Raw genomic sequence first — 19,310 nt, forward strand, 5'->3', positions numbered from 1 at the left:
AGAGCAGTTTTAGATTCACAGCAATATTGAGCAGAAAGCACAGAGATTTCCCATATTCTCCCTGACCCCACATATGCTAAGCCTGCCTTATTATCAGCATCCCCCAGAGTGGGACATTTGTTACAATTGATGAACTTACATTGACATATCATAATCACCTTGAGTCCACAGCTTACCTTAGGATTCACTCTTGGTGTTTGTACATTCCATGGATTTGGACAAATGTATAATGACATGCACCATCATTATAGTATCACACAGAGTGTTTTTATAGCCCTAAAAATCCTCTGTGCTCTTCCTATTCATATCTTCCTTCCCAAACCCCAGCTCTTGGCAACTCCTGAGTTTTTACTGTCCTCATAATTTTGCGTTTTCCAAAATGCCATGTAATTTTACAGTATGTAGCTTTTTCAGATTGGAACCACACAATATGTAGCATTCAAAAATGAACTTTTTTCACTTAGTTATATGCATCTAAGTTTCCTCTATATCTTTTCATGGCTTCATAGATCATTTCTTTTTAGCCTTAAATAATATTCCCTCATCTAGATGTACCACAGTTTATTTATTCATTCATCTACTGAAGGGCATCTTGGTTGCTTCCAGGTTTTGGCAATCATGAATAAAGCTACTGTAAACATCCACGTGCAGGTTTTTGTGTGGGCCTAAGTTTTCGACTCCTTTGGGTAAATACCAAAGAGTGTGAATACTGGATTATATGGTAAGAGTATATTTAGTTTGTGAGAGATCTCCAAACTATCTTCCAAAGTGGCTGTACCATTTGCATTCGCACCAGCAACGAATAAGACTTTCTGTTGTGCCACTTCCTGTCTGCTTCTATCCTCTGAGAAAGATTGTAAAAAAATTAATATAATTTCTTCCTTAAGTGTTTGGTAGATATCACCAGTGAACCCATCTTGGCCTGGTGTGTTTTCTGTTTTGAAAAGTTATTAATTATTGATTCAATACCTGTAATAGGTATAGGCCTATTAAAATTGTCTGTTTCTTCTTGTTGAGTTTTGGCAGATTGTGTCTTTCAAGGAATTGGTCCATTTCAGCTAGGTTATCAAATCTGTGGGCATACAGTTAGTTGTTCATAATATTCCTTTATTATCCTTTTAATGTCCATAGGATTTGTAGTGATATCTCCTCTTTCATTTCTGATATTAGTAATTTGTGTCCTCTTTCTTTTATTCTTAGTCTGTCTAGAAGTTTATCAATTTTATTGATCTTTTCAGAGAAGCAGGTTTTGATTTCATGGCTTTTTATCTATTGATTACCCATTTTCAACTAAATTGATTTCTTCTCTATTATTATTTCTTTTCTTCTGCTTGCTCTGGATTTAATTTAGTCTTCTTCCAAATACATGAGAGATTTAAATGGTAAAAAAAGTCTTATGAGTTGTAGGAGCAAACATGAGTGAAAATTTCATGAAATCCAGAAAGGAAAAGATTGTTTAATCTTATAAAAAGAAAGAACTTAGCATAGCAAAAGCAAAACAAAAGAAATACTTTTACCATTCATAGAAAGACAAAAGGCAAATTGAAAAAATGTGCAATTTTTATCACAGACCAAGTATTAATATACAAGGAGCCTCTAAAATGGAGAAGAAGAAAAGACAACCACTCTAGAAAAATGGGCTAGTAATTTTTTTTTTTTTTTTTTTTTTGCGGTACGCGGGCCCCTCACTGTTGTGGCCTCTCCCGTTGCGGAGCACAGGCTCCGGACGCGCAAGCTCAGCAGCCATGGCTCACGGGACCAGCTGCTCCGCGGCATGTGGGATCTTCCAGGACCGGGGCACGAACCCGTGTCCCCTGCATCGGCAGGCAGACTCTCAACCACTGCGCCACCAGGGAAGCCCTGGGCTAGTAATTTGAATAGCTCGTGAAATGGTTCTTAAAAATAAAAACATAAAACAATGCCCATTTATAATGAGAAAAATGCAAATTAACATACCGTGAAACATAATTTTTACCTGTCATATTGGCAAAAATCCAAAACTTTGATAACCTTCATTATTGGTGAAGCTATGGGGAAAATGGGTGTTCTCATGTATTGCTGATAGGAATCAAAATAATATAATAATTTGGAGAGGAATTTGTCAACATCTAGCAAAATTATATGTACATTTATACTTTGATCTAGCAATCTAATTTCTAGAGCTCTGGAAGGTACAGTAGCAAAATGGAGTAAAGAAGCAAAAAGGCAAAGAACAAAAGTGAAAAGCTTTTCATTCCAGCGTTGTGATAGCAAAAGTCTGGAAATTTCCAAACTTTTCCCTGCTCATCAGCAGGGCACTGTGGGCACTACACAATAAAATATCATGCGGCTGTAGAAGAGAATGAGGACTATCTTTTATAGAGGACCTCCAGTATATCTAGTATCAAAAAAAAAAATTAAGGTGTAGAAAAGAGTGCGTTTATGTTACTGTATTTTTAAGGGGCGAATGTAGGAATACAGATGTATTTTTGTGTATGTGTATATATTTAATGGAAGGTTAAACAAAAAATACTGATTATTCTTTGGGAGAGGACACGGTATGAAGGAGACAGAAGCTAGATTTCTCTGAACATAATTTGATTTATAGATTTGACTTGGTAACAATGTAAGTTTTATATCGTTATAAACAAAATGAAATATAAAGTAATACTAAAAACCAGAAACAAAAATAAATGAATCTAAATGTATGAAATTTGTAGCAAACCACAAAGAAGGGTGTTATGTCAATTAAATTTATATTATAGTTAATTAAACCAAAGTTGACTGTATATCCCCATGGATTATATACAAAGGACCAAAGGAAAAAGCAAAAAAAGACAAAATAATCTTACACTGTTTTTGGTAATCATATTGTTGGTGGTAATGTAGGTGCTATTTTGAGACTGGAGAGTATTGTGGGGTAATGTAAATGGGATATAATATAATAATTGGATATTGAGAGCTGGACTGTTTTATATAGGAGAAAGGAGATACAGATAATAAGATTGATGAAGTTAATAAAAGTCCTGTAGTTCTGAATTTGAATTGAAAATATCAGTATAAACACATGATTTATTATATCATTTTTTTAAAAAGTATTTTGTAGCTCTTTCCTCTAAAATGATCTGCAAAACAATGATGATCCCAAATCAGTGAATACCTTTAGTGTACTGATTGTGGTCTCTATATCTCAATTCCCATTTAAAGGAACCAGAACTTGATGAAGAAATGCAGATTCCAGAATCTTGGACCGAAAATGTACAGGGTAAGCCTGAAATATCTTGTTATACCATAAAGCAAGGTAATTATCAAAGACAACTAGTGTTGTTCCAAAAGGATAAAGGAACCATCTTGAATAGATTCTTTTTGGACGAAATATGGAACACTTTCAACATCATTAGGAAAAGAATCGCAGGGATTTGAAACACATCAAATTGGTTTAAATCCATGAATTCATAATGATAGCAAAGAAATCATTTGTCACTTTTGGACAATTCTAGGTTATCAACTCATTGTTCTGGAAAAAATAGCTGTTAAAGAGAAAGTGTTGTATCAAGCATTTATTCTTATTTTCTGATTCAAAATGTATCCCTGAATAACCAAATATTTGGTGAGGGGAAATGTGTATTTATTAGTATTCCAGCTAATACATGAAGATGGAATAAGTAGAGTATCACTGTTTTGCAATCCTAATAAGTTAATGGGTCTCAGTAATGATCTTCATTGGTTTTTGACATCCCATATTAAGAATCAACTAGGTGTTATGCACCTCCTAATGGAAGTACATTACATTGCTTATGAGATATCCTTGCCAAGAAACCAAAAAGCCTCTAGATCTAGCAACCAATTTACAGGAAATGCTAGAAGGAGAGGAACATGCTGAATTATACCTTGGGGATGCAATCAGCAAGATCCATACTGTGGGATAATCCACAGGGGAATAAAAAACACTTCTTGAACAAATCAATTGAAAAAAAAAAGAGATAAGAGAAGGCACATATCAACCAATTACAATATATTGACCGTATTTGGATTCTGATGGTAGCATAAGAACTATAAGGAAAAGTGGCGAGGAAAACAAGGACAGACAGAAAGAGAAAAAGAGACAGACACTTGTAGAAATTTGATACTTGTAGAGATTTGAACATTGCCTGGATATTTCATAATATTAAGGAATTATTATAGATTAGAAGCAAGATACTGTAGTAGCAATAAGCACATCAAGTACCTGTGTTTTCTAAGTATCATTCTCTACTCAAGAACTGGCTGATTCCCGGTCTGGTTCAGGGAAAGTACAAAAAGTCTAGTGCTAAAAACACGGAAGTGTTCAAAGACTAATGGTGATATTTCAGAAAGAAACAGAAGCTTATGGGAAGGTTCTTCCATTGTCCAAATCTGGAATAATTTGGGCATCAAAAATGATGAAAGTAATGGATTACAGAACATTAAATAGAAGAAATTTCTGAGTCCACGATGTACTTAAAAAGAGATAAATATAAATAGAGAAAGGGAAAATTGAGAGAAAGCTCCCTTTTGGGGATGGGAGGAGGCAAAAAATATGAATTAATAAAGGTAGAAGGAATTGTAGAATTAGGAAATTCTTCTTTTGAAACTGTCTATGTAATACTTGAGTTAGGCAAAGATCATTAATAGATGCTATAACTATTGGATCAAAGGTTGCTGGGGAATAGAATATTCATGTGATAGTGTGGTATCTTCTCGCAGATCAATTTCTAATAACAAAAGAAAAAGTGTACCTTCAGCAAGTGATCAGAATTATTATTTCCAGTACAGGTACTGCTACCAGTGACAATAATATTGCAACCTGATATCATGCAGTAAGAAGTGCATATCACTTACCCAGTGTTTTTGGGGAAAAAAAAAGTTTCAACTTGAATCTAGTATTGAGAAAATAATCAGACATCTCCATAATATGAGGTAGTCAATAGGACAACTGTCCTGGACTCTTCATAAAAAAATCAATGTCATGAAAAAAAAGAAAATAAAAAAAGATCCTCTAAGTTAAAAGAGACTAAAGAGGCATAACAAGCAAATGCGATGCGTAAAACTTGATTTGGCTTTTGGATGTGGGAAAAAGTAATATGGAAGACATTTCAGAAGCTTCTGGAATATTTAAATAAGGACAATATTTTAGATGAAATTATTGAATTATTATCAATTTTCAAAATATGATATTAATATTTTGGTCATGTAGGAGAATATCTGTACTCCTAGGAGATTCTGGCTGCAGTATCTAGGGGTGAAGTGTTGCAGTGTTGGCAACTTACTTTCAGGTGGTTCATAAAACATACACATATGTGTGTATATATGTATGGAGACAGATAAAACATGTGGCAAAATATTAAAATTGGTGAAACTTGGTGAAGGTATACAGGTGTTTACAGTACCGTGGATTTGTTTTTCTATAAATTTGAACACTTTTCTAATAAAAAATTGGAAAAATTAAAACCAGAAATATTACTTTGTATATCTTAAGAATTTAATGTTTACTTAAAGCTTATTAATATAATTAAAAAATATTTAATGTAGGACCAAGTCCTTCTCTTTAGGTAAGAAATAGGCAGTTGGAGTTCTGAATCTATCTTCTATAAATCACACCATAATTATAAGGATGTCCATTTTCAGTTACTGTAAAACTAAGTAACATCACTTCCAATGAGGCAAAATTATTGTAAATTTATTTTTTTCCTCTAATATTTTACATTTTTAAAATATTTTACATTTTACATATTTATTACACATTTTTACACATTTTTACATATTTTTACATATTTATTATTTTACATTTCTCTCCTACAATTCATTTTTATTTGAATCTTTCCAAGTTATTCAGACTGGTTTTTATAGAAGAAGCAACTCTTTCTTCTCACATTTACATTTTATTAGTTTACATGATATGTAATTATGTGTAATTAAAACAATAGGTACAACAAATATTAGGAAGTTTGGGGACAAATACATTTAATGCTTGGTAAATATACAGCTCAACTAGTGGGGACTGAAAAAGTACATGGATGTCTAAAAGAGTAGCCTACCACTTGTAAGGTTTTATTATGCTGTCGTATTAGCTGGGATATTTCACAGTGACACTGTGGATAGTTGGTTAATCCAACAGATTGCTTGAGTGGAGATTGGTTAGAGAGGGTCTACTGTAGTCAAATGTTCACTAGCCTATGTTACAAACAGGATTCAATATTGTTCATACACAGTTAAGTTTTGTCCATAGTCGTCCTCTGGTCAGATAAGTTTATGAATAATCTCTTCTGTCTCAATTACTGCCAAGGCCCTTCCCCTAGTTGAGTTAAGTAAAATGGCTTTAGACTTTGTTACAGTCACAAATGGGTACATTTAGGTCACTTTCCTTTCCTTTTATTCTATAACGCCCCCACCCCCAATAATTTGAAGCTGCTCTTTTAGGAATTATGTTGCTCAGGCACTGTTTCAGTATCTGCTGGGAGCATGGCACAGAATCTTAAGAGTTGTTAGTCAGTAGTCCTGTTGATTGTTTCCGAGGCAACTCCAATGAATTTCTGACTCTGTTAAAGCAGTATTGTAAGTTTTATAGCTCCCACATTGGAATCCTCTCAGAGGTAGGGCTCACTATGAAGGGAATGTTGCTTTTCCTACTTGACCATTCCTTCTAAGAGAAGTTTTTCCTGCTTTGTGAGCCCTGAGAATGCTGTCCCGAGGAAGACTCTTTCCTGTGGTGGTATGCCAGACGGCTGGGTTAGATTTCTGTCTCTGTTCACTGAACTTGCTGCTCTGCTCTCTCAGGAGACAAGGGCGAGAACACCGTTGAGGGAGAGGCTTTCAACGGATTTGTAGGAGCCAGCATTTCTCTTCTCTAGAGCATGTTGTGCTTAAATGCTACTCTTTCCTTGAGGGCACCCTTCAGGTTCTGGCTTTTTCAGGCAAAGCAAGAGACCCTAGTTATTTTACTTTCAATCAATTCTGAAGCCACAAAGACCAAAATTCTCTCTTCAGCTCCACTCAGACACCAAAGAGAGGTGTGGAAAGGAAATTGCTGCACATCTAGCGGCAGCTGTATAACTCAAATCCATCTCTGGCTTTCATTTTCTATGTGGCAGTCAGGAATTGAAGCTAACACTCAAATTAGCAAAAATAAAATGTTTCAAAAAATACCTTGGAGAATAAAGTCGATTTTCCATTGAAGACCTCCTATAGTCACTGTGGCAGGCTTTCCTGCACTATTCATTGACCAGTTCACCTCTTGTACAAGGAAGAATTATACTCCCTCAATCCTTAAAAGTCAGATGTGGTCATGGGACTTGCCTTTGGCCAGTGAAATGTGGATGCATTTAATTTCCAAAGCTTGAATCTCCACTCCTCTCTTCTCCAGACTATTGCCAAGCACTTATTCATGTAACCTGTGAAGATGAACCATTCATATTCTCAATCTGATTACTTGTTCCTTTTATTAACTTCATCTGAATGTATTATCCATTTATACATGTACCTCAATTTACTTTTTAGAAAGAAAACAGGTATAAATGGAATTTTTAAATGCTTTATATGCCCAAAGGAAGTCCTAGTGAATTCTTTTGTGTATTGAATATATCAGTATGCGTATTTCAACATTTTCACACATTGACTTGGTGTAAAGCAGAGCACATCAGATAATCTTCTTTTCTTAGCTGTTGTGTAGCTTTGTTTACTATATGTTGGTTGTTCACTCATCAAACAAATGCTTATTGAGCATCTGTCACATTCAAAGTGCTGTGCCAAGTCCTGGGTGCACATGTTTAGATGTAGGAATAGCTGTACCTAAACGTTGTGTGTGATTTCCTGCTCTGGACTGAATTGATTCCCCCTTAACCCAATTCATTTGTTGAAGCCCTAACCTCCAATGTTGGCTGTATTTAGAGCTAAGGCGTTTGGGAGGTAATTTGAGTTAAATGAAGTCACAAGGATAGGACCTGATAGGATTGGTGGCTTTATAAAAAGAAGAAGAGACCTCTCTCTACCTCTCTCCACATGCACATACCAAGGAAAGTTAATACAATCACACAGTGAGAAGGCAGCAAGACAAGAAGTCTGCAAGCTTGGAAGAGGATGCTTATCAGAACCTAACCATGCTTGTACTCTGACCTTGATCTTCTAGCTTCCAGAACTGTGAGAAAATAAATTTCTGTTGTTTAGGTCAACTAGTTTATGGTGCTTTGTTATGGCAGCCTGAGCTAACTAACACATTTGTCAAGTCCAGGAATTCTATAAATAGAATACCTGTGAATCTTGTAAGAAATTAATCAAGGGCAACACAGTAATATAGAACTATGCTTTATATGACTGACCATAAACTTATGAAATTTGTAATCCTAAGAGGTATTAAAGGAAAATAAAATTATAACAAGTCTAAAGAAAAGACAGAGAAATTCATGAATGTCTGATTCATAATAGTATATTAAGGGAAACCAGAATTCCAACCTTTTAAAAATAAAACGGGGAAGAACAACAACAAATCAACCAAAGTAATCAATTCATTTTTTCTTGAACAAGTGCTTAGGAGTGTCCTTAGACAATAATATCTCATATTATGGGTCAGAACTACCTGCGTCAGAATCACATTGGAGTGCTATTGGATGTCTCGTTTTCAGGACAGTGTCACAGTCATATTCAATTTTTCTGAGGGAATCTTCATTTCAAACAAGTTCTCTAAGTGATCCTTAGACACACTAAAGTCTGAGATCACCTATTTTAAGCATTGTGGGGCTGCATAAAAAATGTTAGTCTCTGTCCCTGCAATAAGACACCTACTGATGCATGAAATAAAGGCAAACCAGGGTGGAAAGTGAGCAAGGGCTCTACCTTATTATACAGAATATAGAAGTAGTATTTTTAGTAGAAGAAATCAACAAAGAATAGAAAGTAGCTACTAGGGATCTGTTCCCAGCACTCTGGGACCTGAGAGGGAGTAATAGACAGTGGACCAGAGGAGTTTGGAGTCAGAGAGGCCTCAGAAAAGAAGTGGCATGTGCCACCACTTGAAGAGTAAAAAAGGCTCTCTCCCTTCAACACTTCTTAGAAAAAGACAATAAAGGAATAAAACAAAGGTTTTCTTTCACAAGGACAGAGAGCACAGAGAGGAGATAGGAATGGATGAAAACTTTTTGGAGGACAGAATGCAATGAGATGGTAGGACTGACTAGACTAGAAGTATGCTGATTCACCCTGAACACCCTCTGGAGGCTCAGCCCTTGGAGCACCATGGGTTGTAGAAGGTGAGGAGGAGGGATATGTAAAGATAAAAGGAAGGGACATGTAAGTGGTTGGACCCTGGCCACCTGTGTTTCAGGAGCAATAGGGTTATTCTCTAGAGGATTTAAACTGGAGGAGACTTGAAGTCAGTGACATTAAGCAGAGTAGAGTGAAGCACCAGGGCAAGGACTGAAACAGGGATTATTAAGTGAGTCCACTTACCCAACAATGAGACTCTCACCACCATCTCTCATCTCCACTCTAATCTCAGAAATCTGACAGCCAGATATATTCTCTCAGGCCCTCTATTTCTATCCTTAACTCTAAATAGCATTGATTTCTCAAATCTAAGAATCGATGCTAAAAAATATTGAAACAATACCTTCGAAATTTTAAGAGTATGTGCCCAGCAATTTAAGAGACTAATCAAGTAGGGTAAATGGTAGAATAAAGGTATTTTTTCAGATACATGAGTACTCAAAACGCTGACCTTCTTAGGAGGCAACTAGAGGATGTATTTTAATCAAAGTAAGGGAATAAACCAAGAATAGGAAGACATTGAGTCCAGGAAATGGGTTTGAATATAGGAGAATTGCAAAAGGAAATTCAGCATACAACTACACAACCAGGACAGAATTAGGTCTAGAGTACGGGTGAACATAGATTGGAAGAGGGGCTAAGAGAGAGGGGACTGAAGGAAAAAAAAATGAATTTAGATGTTCAGAGGTTTTAAATCATGTGTGCATTCAATAATCTGTAAAGAGTCTGCTAGCAGTGCTCCGTCCTTCCATTTTCTTTTTACTTTGCTTGGCCCTGTATAAAATAAATGTTTTTATACTTATTTTTTCATCTCTCTTTATGGTTTCCATTTTTGATGAATAAGTATACCTTTTTTAAGGAATGATATAATCAAACATTATCAATGATTGAAGTAATTAGCACATAGTTTTAATATTACAATTTGAATCATTTCTCATGGGCCTAACTAAAAAGTAAAAAAAAAAAAGCCACTAACATTTACCTACAGAAATCTAGGTGATTTCTTTGTTACCTTTTATTTATAGATATTTTAGAAGTTTACTACATTATTCTCCAGATAGTTCACTAACTTGGTAAATTGGAAAGACTGATTTTCCATTTTTAAGGAAAAAAACCCAGTAACCACCATTTACAGCAAAGAATTTGCATTAGGCAATGCCTGAAAATAATTTTGAAATGTATTTATTTTCATCTCAAATATGACTTCTTTCTAAAATGGTCAAAGTCTCATTTCACAGCTGCAATTAAATGACTTTTTAGGATAATGTTTCATTTGGCTGTATTATGTTAATAATGAGCTAGATGATGTATATCTTTTCCATCTTTATGTACCCATGAATTATTCAGAAGTGTTCTCTTGCAAATGCACAGTAGAGGAATTCAGTTCCTTTTTTTCCCAAAAGGGTCAGACACGCTTTAGTTTAGAAGGGAGAGAAAGAGAAAAAAGTAGAGTCTTTCCTTTCTTTTTAAATCTTTTAAAATGTATTGAAGTTAACAGTCGGAAATTATCTAAATATCCACTAAGGAGAAAATAAACTATAATACTTCTACTTGACAAAACGATGCAGCTCTCAAAAGTTAATGGTTGGAAAGACAGCATAGGTATATGGAAAAATGTTTATATCAAAAAATAAGTAGAAAAAATCATGATATAAAAATGTATGCACATTATAATTTCAATTGAAAAAGTCATAGAAAAAAATTCCAAAAGAAAATACGATAAAATAGTAATGACAGTCATGTTACTATGATAGGAATATAGGTGATTTGTATCTTCTCTGTATTTTCCAAATTATTTTAACGTGATACTATCTTTTTAATGGGGGAAAGCAAAACAAATAAGCACACGCTTATCGAATGACTAGTGTTTGCTAGAAACTGGGCTGTATGCTAAAGATATAAAGATGAAAATATATGCATAGCGATATATAAGATAAATCAGGTTTTCCCTGGTGATACTAAAATGTATACTGTAAAATTAACACATATTTTACTGAGATCTGGTTAAGGAGAAATGTCATTAATTAAATACCTAGTAGGTGTTTTTCATATGTACCTTGTCCAGTTTACTCAACAATCACATGAAGAAGGTGATTCTGTTTTACAGACAGGAAACTAAGTCTTAGGCTATACAACATGTCCAAAGTGGCACAGTTAATAAGAAGTTGAGTTTGGCCTAATTAGAAGTCCATTCTCAGTCATTTAACAAGAATGTATTAAATGCCGACTATGTACCAGAAATTGTTCTAGATTAGGGATACTGAAATGAGGAAAACAAAGACCTTGCCCTCCTGGAGCTTACATACTAGTGTGAGAAGACATAAACAACAACAACAAAATGAGAAATGGTATATTAGAATCTGAAAAGTGCTTTAGAGAAAAATAAAGCAGAAAAAGGGGGTAATGTTGTGAAGTAGGGGAGGAGGGATTGCAATTTTGAATAGGAGTGTCAGGGAAGGCCTGGCTGAGAAAGCAGTGGTTGAGCAGAGGCCTGAAGGAGTTGAGGGATTGATCCAACTCTGTAAGAGAGCATTTAAGACAGTGGAATGGTAATCATTAAGGCCTTGAGATGAAATCGTGCCTAGAGAAACAGCAAGGAGACCAGTATGGCTAGAGCTCATGGAACAGTGGGGAGAGTGGAACAAAATGAAATAAAGGAAGACACTAGGGAACCAGAGACTTAGAGCTTTGTAAGTTAGGAAACCAGTGGAGAGTTTTAAACAGAGGAGTTAACTTTATCTGACTTAGTTTTGAATGGATCATTCTGGCTTCCATGTGCAAAAAAGCCTGTAGGGAAGCCCGGGTGGAGGCAGGAGACTGGCTAGGAGGCTACTGCAGTGAGAGATGATAGTCAGCTGTGCCAGGATAGGAGTGGAGCACTGTCAAGAGCTGTGAGGGCTTGAGATTTTATCCTGCTACTTACTGGTGAGCTATCAAGTTAGCTAGTTTCTTGCATGCTGGCAGGAAATACGAGCCTCAGGTTTGTTTCATCCCCCAATACCAACCTATAATAATATGAACACCTGTATGCCTTCACAAATTTTAATATTTTTTGTCACATTTTAAAATCTCTCTCCATATTTATATACATATGTACACACATATGTGTATGTTTTATGAACCATTTGAAAACAAGTTGTAGACACTGCAGTAGTTCAGCACTAGACCCATGGGGGTTGCAGAATGGCCCAGGTGGACACTGTGCATACAGGTGGTTTGTGTCACAGCTGAGGGACTCCAAACTTAGGAAACCCCAATCTAATGGTCTGCGAGCAGACGTGCCTAACCTTTGCTCTCTTTTGCAACGTTACCTATATGATCTTTATTATTCTGGGAGGCGAACAAAACTGTCCTCTGTTTCAGAGGCGACACTATCACTATCTTCCAAGGATGTTTGCTACACAAATCTCCTTGAAAAGATAGTCCAGAACAAAAGCTAGCAGTGTCTTCCCTTGTAAGATGGGCAGAAGAGTAAAAGATCCGTGGAGAATTGTCTCTCAATAAGAATATAGTGTAAAGTGGCTAAATCCTGGAGGTGTTTTTCAGATAGAGCCCAGACCAGATATGGGTTGTAAGAGAAAGAGAGTCCAGAATGATGCTATGGTTTTTGCCAGGCCCTGTACTTGGCGCTGGGGATAGGGTGGCAAATGAGACATTCTAAGCCTTGGCCACCATGGGGCTTACCTCCCTAATGGGAGACAGACCCAAAGTAGCTAAACATAAGTGAAATGCCACATAAGTGAAATGATTAACTTACGTTATATATAGTTTCTAGGGAATTTAGTTGTTAAAAAAAAGTGTGGTTTTATTTAAACAAGATAAAATTACAACCCGGATAGAAAGGGAAGAGGTAGATTAGACCCCATCAGTGAAGGCAAGTGTGCTTGCTTATAGAGTTCATCCTTGTCATCCTTTTTTGAAAAGTAGAATTAACTTGAGTTTGTGTCTTTTTTGCAATAGACACACTTAGCATTTATTTTTATCAGTAACCCAGACATGCTTAATTTGCAGAAAAGACATTAAAATTTTAAAAGCGTCTATTTTAGGAACCAAATTATTTTACTCTACTTTATTATAGACACATATCTGGAGGTTGACTGTAATGAGCTATTGTCATAGGTGGAAAACCATCATTAATTTTATTTCTTAGCGGTTTGTTGTCTGTCTCTACCCACTAGAATAAAGGCTGAAAAAAAGGAGGTTTGCTTTGTTTGTGGACACAGTCTCAGCTCATAGAATAGTGTCTGGTATACAATAGGTGTTTAATAAGTAGCTCTTAAATGAATGAACGTATGATACATGTATGTATTATTTTGTATTTTGCTTATATAAATAGATTCCTTTCCCTAGTATTAATTTCATTTGCAGAAGTGTTAATGTCTGTTAACTTTCTATTAGTGTTTTGTACCATAACCATTCTTTAAGTATTGGACATTTAGATGTTTACAATGTTACAATATACTGAAGTAATGTTTTTGTGTATATTGACTTTTTAATTTCTTTTGAATTATCTCAAGCATAAATTCAAAAGAATGGGTCAAAGGTATTAACATCATCATTACTTTCCCTCCATATTGTCTTTTCCAAAAGGGTAGGGATAGTTTTCAATGGATGAGTGCACCTGTTACACCTCAAACGCAAATCCATTAGCACTAGTTGTTACGTTTTTTTTTTTAACCTCCCCGTCTTTGTAGGTGGAAATAGAGGATCAAGCATGCTTTTATTAGCTTTTATTTCATGTATCCTGATGTTATATATATTTCCATGATTATTTATTATTTTTTCCCTGTGGTATGAGCTGTCTGTTCATATACGTCGCCCAGCAGAGCTGCTTGTTAAATTATCCAGTTCCTAAATTCTAGGCCGAATGATGACATTTAGGTTTTTAATGAAACCTTCTCCTTGGTAGTGGGGTTGTCTCAGATGGCAATTTCAGGTGATGTTCTCCTGGTGAGGCTGAGAGGCAGGAAGGTGAGAAAGGGACTCTTTTTTTTTTTTTTAAACATCTTTATTGGAATATAATTGCTTTACAATGGTGTGTTAGTTTCTGCCTTATAACAAAGTGAATCAGTTATACGTATACATATGTTCCCATATCTCTTCCCTCTTGCGTCTCTCTCCCTCCCACCCTCCCTATCCCACCCCTCTAGGTGGTCACAAAGCACTTAGCTGATCTCCCTGTGCTGTGTGGCTGCTTCCCACTAGCTATCTACCTTACATTTGGTAGTGTAGATACGTTCATGCCTCTCTCTCACTTCATCCCAGCTTACCCTTCCCCCTCCCCATATCCTCAAGTCCATTCTGTAGTAGGTCTGTGTCTTTATTCCTGTCTTACGCCTAGGTTCTTCATGACATTTTTTTTCTTAAATTCCATATATATGTGTTAGCATATGGTATTTGTTTTTCTCTTTCTGACTTACTTCACTCTGTATGACAGACTCTAGGTCCATCCACCTCATTACAGATAGCTCAATTTCGTTTCTTTTTATGGCTGAGTAATATTCCATTGTATATATGTGTCACATCTTCTTTGTCAATGGACACTTAGGTTGCTTCCATGCCCTGGCTATTGTAAATAGAGCTGCAGTGAACATATTGGTACATGACTCTTTTTGAAGTATGGTTTTCTCAGGGTATATGCCCAGTAGTGGGATTGCTGGGTCATATGGTAGTTCTATTTGTAGTTTTTTAAGAAACCTCCATACTGTTCTCCATAGTGGCTGTATCAGTTTACCTTCCCACCAACAGTGCAGGAGGGTTCCCTTTTCTCCACACCCTCTCCAGTATTTATTGTTTCTAGATTTTTTGATGATGGCCATTCTCACCGGTGTGAAATGATATCTCATTGTAGTTTTGATTTGCATTTCTCTAATGATTAATGATGTTGAGCATTCTTTCATGTGTTTGTTGGCAATCTGTATATCTTCTTTGGAGAAGTGTCTATTTGACGCTAACACCCAGGCACGGAGGATTTCCTTGCCTGGTGAGGAGCGCCACAAGGAGCCACCATTTGATTACATTTCCTCTTTCAACAGATATCTGTTGGGCTTGCTGCTGTGTGAACAGCAAAATAAGTATCTAATCACATTGTGTTATAAGTATGATAAAAGTGTGGTACGGTAAGAGACAATAATGAGGAAGGGATGAGTGCTTGGAAGCCTTACATCAGGGGAGTCTTTCTAAGGAAGTGGCATTTTACCTAAAACCCAAAGGAAGACATATCCACAAGGTATCTACTATGTCATATCTCTGGTAGAAGCACAGTGTAAAATGCCATTACTGTAGCCTGTTCAGCTGAGTTGTAATATCCTGTGGGTCAGAAGGTTGCTTTCATTTTGATGTCATTCAAGATGACTGTGCTAGGTCAGAGAGATGGAAGAATAATGTTCCTCCTTAAGTTTCTTACATGCCTGGTCACTCAGTGATATATAGGAAATAACCTGTGCTTCTTTGAGGCTGCCTACTTAGTTAGATAACCTGTGCTTGTTTGAGGATCAAATAATAAGATCATCACTGTGTGTCATTTCCCCTATTCTTTCCATATGATTGAAATAGTTAACAATTACCAGAATTCAGAGGAATCCACTTTCTCCTGATTTTATGAATCATGCTGTAAGAACAGCTAACACAGCATAATACAGAATGCAGTCATAATGCAGTCTGCATAAAAGTAATCTCAAGTCACATAAATGCTTCATAAAGAGTCCCTGTCTGTACACAACATTTCCTACAGTACACAGGAAAAATGAAAATCAGTATCTTATAGTTGACTTCATTTGGTTTTCTAACTTTGATTACTTCTTCCATAATTTTGGCTTATCCATTTAAGCTTATTCTTAATATATGGACACTTGGGGGTCCAATCGGTCCTTTAGAGGTAAGAAGGGTTTGAAGCCGTATTGCTGTTACTGTTAATTTAAATAATCCTCTAAAAGTCCACATTGCAATGAAGCAAGAATACTGCCATGTGTAAAATAGGAGATTTTGTTTTCTGAACATTTAGCAGTTTATTTCACATTCTACATGTAACCCTTTGTTATAGTCTGTAATGTCTGAGGAGGCATGCATGTATAGTCCATTGCCAGGAAAAAATACAGTCTTACTAGTAGCTGACTGCAGATATTCTCAGAGTCCAGAGTATGATGCAAATATATATATATTTTACTATTCTTATTGTGCTCTTTTAGCCTGAGTCAGCTTTAGCCCCCTTCTCCTCTAGACGTCTTCCCTTGCTCCCTTCTTCTTTCACTCCTCTAGCCACCCCATGTGATCAGAGCTGGGGAAACCACTGTTCCTGGATCTCTTCTGGAAGGCAGTGAGGAATCAGAGTTGGTGGCACCTCACAGCCTTCCCTGGGATTTGGCTTAAACTTTTCAGATTCTTTGGAGTGGAATCTGTTATATAAAACCAGTCTTTCTGGTGTTAATAGAGCAACCCTCATAGCACAAGTCTGGTGTAACTGTGTCAAAAAGGACTCCTTCCACCAAGAAGGAGGCTGAGAAAGCAAAAAAAAAAAAAAAAAGGTGTAGGGGACAAAGAATCTGGATCTGTCACAGATGATCTTCCAGAGTTCTTCGAAGTCGATTTATTCCATGGTAAACCTCTCAGAGCCACTTCACCAGAAACACGTCTTTACTAAAAAATGCTTTCTAGGTTCACGTGAGGTAATCACAGTTCCAACCTAGCACAGAAATTTTGTGAGGCAAGGATAATCAAGTTATCCGTACAATCAATAGAAATGGCGTGGGCACTTATCTTTTCCCAGTTTCTCTGTAATGTGTGTAAAAGAAATTATTAATCCCATAGTGGCACATAGTTTTACTCCACAGATGGGAAGGAAACTTAATTATTCGTAGGAGCTGCTATTTATTAGTCTGAAAGACTTGTTTAAAATTGTAGTTGCACTAATACAGCATTGTTAACTTGACAGCAAAAGTAACCCAGCTTAAGCCTTCATACAATCTGCCCTGCTCTACAGGATCCCTCTTACTGCAGACTTTCAGTGGAGTTCTGAATGACTCATTCTCATATAAAAGATTTGACACTGAGCTGGATTCAAGTTTTAATTCTTCCCAGTTTGATCCATCATTGAAAAATGTATTGGTGGTACTGTTCAAACCTTAACATCTTACTGTATTAAAACTAACTTTTGTCAGATAAAAGTTGCTTCTCTAAATTGTTGAAATATGTATTCATGAATGCCTAATTTTCTAGATTTTTCCTGAAAATAGTATCTTAAAGTTATGGCTAAGAATTTGTATCCATTTCTCTTGTAATTATCTTAATTACACTAGATATCATTGCTTTTCAAAGAGACAGCCAACTAGGCTTTATATCAAGCTTTTACTCTAGGAACTAAAGAACTTTTTCCTTTGTAAACTGTATAAAAAGATGCTACATATTATGTACCAAGGAAAATGGTTGTTTTTTTCCCCCTAAACCGCCAAAGAATCTCTTTCATCTCCTGGCATTCTGTCAAGCTCATTACTGCTTCAACATTTGAACTTGTCACCTCTCCAAACTCATCCAGTTGTATTTCATCATCTTTTGACAAATCTTAAAGTTTTCTAAAAAGCTCCTTTGGATTTTCTGTAAAAGCCCATTTTTTGAGATTCAGAAAGCTTCTTTAATTAGTAGATTTTTATAAAAAAATTTATAAAAGGATGACCAAAATTCAAATATCTGTCCGCATTTCAATTTTTGTTAAAATTTTTGTTTGCTTCCAACTTTGCCTCTGTTAGAACTTTTTTTTTTTTCCTGCCCTCAAGTCTGTGAGAAGATGGTAGTATTCCTTGATATCTCATCAGAAACAAAGAGCAGAAGGCCCTGGGGAGCCAGCATTTCCAGTACTGGGTACTACTGAGAAATACAGTTAGATTCAGAATTACTCAACTCATTGAATTCACAGCTCCTCTACCACCTTAATATACTTTCTCTCCTTTGCCCACCTTTGGAGAATTACTCCCCTTTGAATTTTCCTTTTGTATATCTTTTAGGTTTTCTGAGTACAATCCTGTGAATTTCTGGTACTGTTCTTGTACCTTGAAGGTGAAAGAAAGGCTGGCTTTAAATGTGTTTGTTCGAGTGTCCCCAAGCTGGACTTTCCTCATCCTGAGGATCTCAGGCCTGCTAGACCCAGTAAATATTGCTAGAAGAGAGTACAATATATTCTGTGCAGCCTACAGATGACGTTTCATGTTCAAAGGACCATTGCTGGGTTCATGTCTTTCTGTGGAGGGGCCAGAGTCCTCATTTGTTTAACACTCATTCTCTTCTGTATCATTTATTTAAAGAGATTAGAAGAGTACTCCTTTCTGTACCAGCTTCTCTCTCAATTTAGACAGAAGAATATCAGTTTCAAAGCCTTTGGCCTCTTTCAAAGCTATACCTCTATGGTTTGGAATGCTGTTTTGAAGATGTGACAGGGTCAGCTGGAAAAACCAAGGGCCTAGCTAGGTATCATCCTCAAATTGCCACTAAAGTAAAGTACCTTAGGATTCCTTGGTGAGAATAAAGATGTCCCTAAGTTCAAAGAAGTGTTTCTGGAGGGAATGAAAACATTTTTAATGAAGTGACAACACTTTACTCTCTACTTACAGAAGTTGAGTAAATGTTCCTTTTGTGGGGAGGCTGTCTCCCTGAGCAGGGCTATGGCCTAGTGGACCACTCCAAACACCGGGGGAAAACTTATGAACAGTTGGGAGAAGTCACCAAAAATGAAGAACTACTGCCTTGCTTACAAAGATTTTCACTCCCCTTCCTAAGTATCCCCAACTCCTTTGATTTGTCACATAAGCATCTGCTCTGGCAAACATCGTAATTTCTCTGCACAGAACTAGACCTTCGTGAGAATGAAAAACAAAAGATTACAAAAGAGAAGCAGAGTTCAACAGGCTTCTTTAAAGCTCATTTATTGATTCGCATTAGGATTTATCTGACATAGAGCCCTTAAGCATAAGCTTATATCCAGTCAACATTCCTTTATAGAGTTTTTACACTTTTAGAGCCTTTTCGAAGGGAATTTTAAAGAAATAGAAGACATGGCCACTAATTTT

The 19,310-nt window shown here is 36.3% G+C and overlaps 1 long non-coding RNA gene across 1 annotated transcript in view; it reads left to right on the top strand.

Moving 5' to 3' along the window:
* Nucleotides 1-19,310, top strand: part of LOC115803135 (uncharacterized) — a 239,103-nt gene that overhangs the window by 27,336 nt on the left and 192,457 nt on the right. The window contains exon 2 of the long non-coding RNA XR_004023792.2: nt 3,187-3,244. This is a non-coding gene — a long non-coding RNA (uncharacterized LOC115803135). The remainder of the gene's footprint in view (nt 1-3,186; nt 3,245-19,310) is intronic.

Source organism: Delphinapterus leucas, chromosome 10, assembly GCF_059928025.1.
Source record: "Delphinapterus leucas isolate spDelLeu-1000000601 "Yukka" chromosome 10, BTC_Dleu_Yukka2, whole genome shotgun sequence".
Taxonomy (NCBI): domain Eukaryota; kingdom Metazoa; phylum Chordata; class Mammalia; order Artiodactyla; family Monodontidae; genus Delphinapterus; species Delphinapterus leucas.